Here is a 3,150-nt window from a genome sequence, read left to right as displayed (position 1 = left end):
TTGGAGACTCTGAGAAAATGGGAAGATTATTGCATCTTGTTGTTGTTTTATTTTCTGTATTTAAATGTGCAGGCCCATATTTGTTAAACCAGACAAAATAATAATGAATATATTATGTCTGGTTTACCCACCCCCACACACCCACACACACACACACACACACACACGCACGCACGCACGCACGCACGCACGCACGCACGCACGCACGCACGCATGCACGCACGCACATGCACGCATACAAAGATCCAAACAGTAAAGAAAAACCTCTGACACATAGTGTTATCCTTTTTTATTCATATTTTTTTAAAAAGTAGGAAAAAAAGGTATAAAATGTATTATAAAAAAATATAAAATTGACTACAGAGTCTGTTTAAGACACAGTGTTCATAAGAGAATTAGTCCTTAGTGTAAAACAAATGTTGACAGATATATAAAGAAACATCTCATGCATTTATCATATATATATATTTAAAACTAGGATACATTATTATTAAATGATATGCCAAAGATTTTGTATAAAAACATAACTGCAATACAATGCTGAGTCTTTGGTCAAGAAATGATTAGAAGCTTTGAAAGATACAATCAATTTTTATTATGGATAATAGAAGTAGGTAAAAAAGCACAAGTAAGATGTAAGACTGCTGGATAACATTTCCAGAGTTTCTGTAACCATAACTTTGTATGAATTGGCTTTAGTGCCTTTTAACATGTATTCATTAATGTTGTCGCTGTGCAATCACATAAAGTATGATGTATATGACGACGAAAATGATTCCAATGACCAGTGCGGCGATATTCAGCTTTTTGGCCATTCTGGAGTGAGCATTAGCTCTTGGAGAATCACCAATAGTGTTGGCCGTGTCAGTCTATAACAAAAAGTTCTGTTTAGAATAAAAGTTCTTAATTTTTTTTTCCACTTTTTTTTTCTTTTTTTGATAACAAATACTGTCAAAGAATGGATGACATTCGACTTACCCTGCAGGAGAACACAATTGCAATGATTCCAATAGGCAGACAGCAGCATAGTGTGTTAAAGATGGACCAAGCCAGGTATGTAGGTGCTTGGACTACACCATGAGGCATGGTCGCTTTTCCTTCCATTTTCCACTCTCGGGTGCTGGCTGGCTGTGTGTGTAAAGCGTCAGGAAGAATGTGGGTGATGAGGTTTAGCAGAACTTTGAGTTATCCACGGTGGGGTGTGGCCAACTGTCAGTGGGGTGGTGGGGGATGGTGGTAAAAGTAAGGATCTGTTTCATCTAGAGACAAAAGAAGAGTAAAAAAACACATGCTTAAAAAGCATTGAAAAAATGAGTAAAACTACACTAAACACAAGCTACGTGATACAAGAGTGATTACTATCGGCATCATTGAAACCTGGTGGCAACCTTTGATGGGAACTTTTGTTTTTGTGGCAAGAAAAAAATCGAGTTTTTTTTTTCCTATTTCTGCTTCTTTTTTTTTTCTCCTTATGAATCAGTGCAGTCATGTAACCAGTCCATCTACATTTACACCTATTTCCATTACATAACATCGAACCACTTTTTTGTTTGCACAAACAACACTGCTACTAACTGCTGCTATTCCACAAGGGTCCATACAGACTATAAACCGGTCATTTTCTGTATCTGTCCTGTCGTCTATCGTGTCGACTGTCTGCACTGTCTCTGGTCTCTTTGTCCTTTCTCTTGCACTAGGTTTCACACTATGCACTTCATGCTATCCTTAGATCTGTGTTATTTTATATATGGGAACACCTTGATCCTGGAGGAACATTGTTCCATTTCACTATGTACTGTGTTGAAGTATATAGAATAAGTAAGAAAAACAATGTGAGTGGTGTAAATAAGAAGTATTGAAGTTCATGTGCGAGGTCACGTGGTAAAGTGCAAGGCTGTAACAGTTTACCATGACGGACCTCTCAAACAAAAATTTCAACGAATATATTAGCAAACAGGAAATTCCTGTGGCAGCAGGGGGCTCTGCCCAGCAGTGGGCTAAGGGCAGTAGTTACCTCAGCCACTGTTTTTCTTCATGCTTGGGGTCTCGCAAGCTTTGGTCTTTGGTCCAATGTAGGGGGTTAGTTATGGTTAGCTGTCTGAACTTCCAGGGGTTAGTTATGGTTAGCTGTCTGAACTTCCAGGGGTTAGTTATGGTTAGCTGTCTGAACTTCCAGGGGTTAGTTATGGTTAGCTGTGTGGTTCCACTTGAGATGACTTTGAGCAAAATGTTAGACAAAGCCGGAGTAAAAAAACAAGCAAAAAAAAAAAAAAAAGAAAGAAAAAGAAAGAAAAAACAGAACAACAAAAGTCTTGGCACCTCTGTAGAAAGGAAAAACAAATTATACTTCACCATTAGTGAAAGTTTAGTGCTGTTTATTTAAATACTGTGGGTTGGTGTGGAATCAGAATTTGGGTGAGCTGGAATATTCCATCTTTTATTGATTTTTAGAGTGAAAGCAAGTAAATACAAATTCGTCATTCGAACTTTTAAAACAATATTCGATCACAACTATTTCTGCAAAACCGATTGAAAATCTTTTCACAGATCGCATTGATTTCCATTTCCTGAGATCCACCCACACATTACAGTCAGCGAGATCTTATTGTCTTTTTCATGCGTTGACATTTGTGGTGAGGTGATGGTTTAGCAAATGGAAACTACTGTGTAGGCTAACGCTAGCAATGCTGTGGAATAAAAATGGTGCAGGACCACTTGTGGGTTAGATAAACTTTCTGCATCTTAAAAGGGAAATCATTCTTTTGAAAGGTACAGTATCTATAATGAAACCTAATCATGTCTACATTACATGCCAATTTGAGCAAACCAAGTATTCCAAAATCACACTGTTTGACCAGCTGAGCCCAGACACCATCTGTTGTAACCCATCTCAATTAATGTCTGCTTAAATAACAAGAACAATGTCTTCTTGTCTCTCTTCTTGGGTTTGGTCGTTTCGTTGGTTCTTGCTTTGCCTTTCACATGGACCGTGTTCCCTGAAAGTTTTCTTGGTCCTCCAGATTTTGCCTTGACTTCCACAATTCCATTTCATTCCTATTTCCGTGATGCTGTGAGATGGAGAACACTTTTTCTTCTTTTTCATGCGTCAAGTATCTTTAGATATCTTGCCGTTACCGAGTGATTACCGAG

The 3,150-nt window shown here is 38.1% G+C and overlaps 1 long non-coding RNA gene across 5 annotated transcripts; it reads right to left on the bottom strand.

The window, feature by feature from the left end:
* Positions 1-274: 274 nt before the first annotated feature.
* On the bottom strand, positions 275-1,772 carry LOC113663421. Of its 5 annotated transcripts, none has more exons than XR_003445493.2 (3): positions 1,758-1,772; positions 979-1,259; positions 275-869 (listed from the first exon to the last, which is right to left on the bottom strand). It is a non-coding gene; the product is annotated as an uncharacterized LOC113663421 (long non-coding RNA). The 5 variants fall into 5 exon arrangements; XR_007139679.1 differs by lacking the exon at positions 1,758-1,772 and adding an exon at positions 1,576-1,590; XR_003445492.2 differs by lacking the exon at positions 1,758-1,772 and adding an exon at positions 1,389-1,403.
* Between the last annotated feature and the right edge of the window lie 1,378 nt (positions 1,773-3,150).

Source organism: Tachysurus fulvidraco, chromosome 26, assembly GCF_022655615.1.
Source record: "Tachysurus fulvidraco isolate hzauxx_2018 chromosome 26, HZAU_PFXX_2.0, whole genome shotgun sequence".
NCBI lineage: Eukaryota > Metazoa > Chordata > Actinopteri > Siluriformes > Bagridae > Tachysurus > Tachysurus fulvidraco.
Note: the sequence above shows the minus strand (reverse complement) of the source record. Positions and strands in the feature narration are given on the sequence as shown.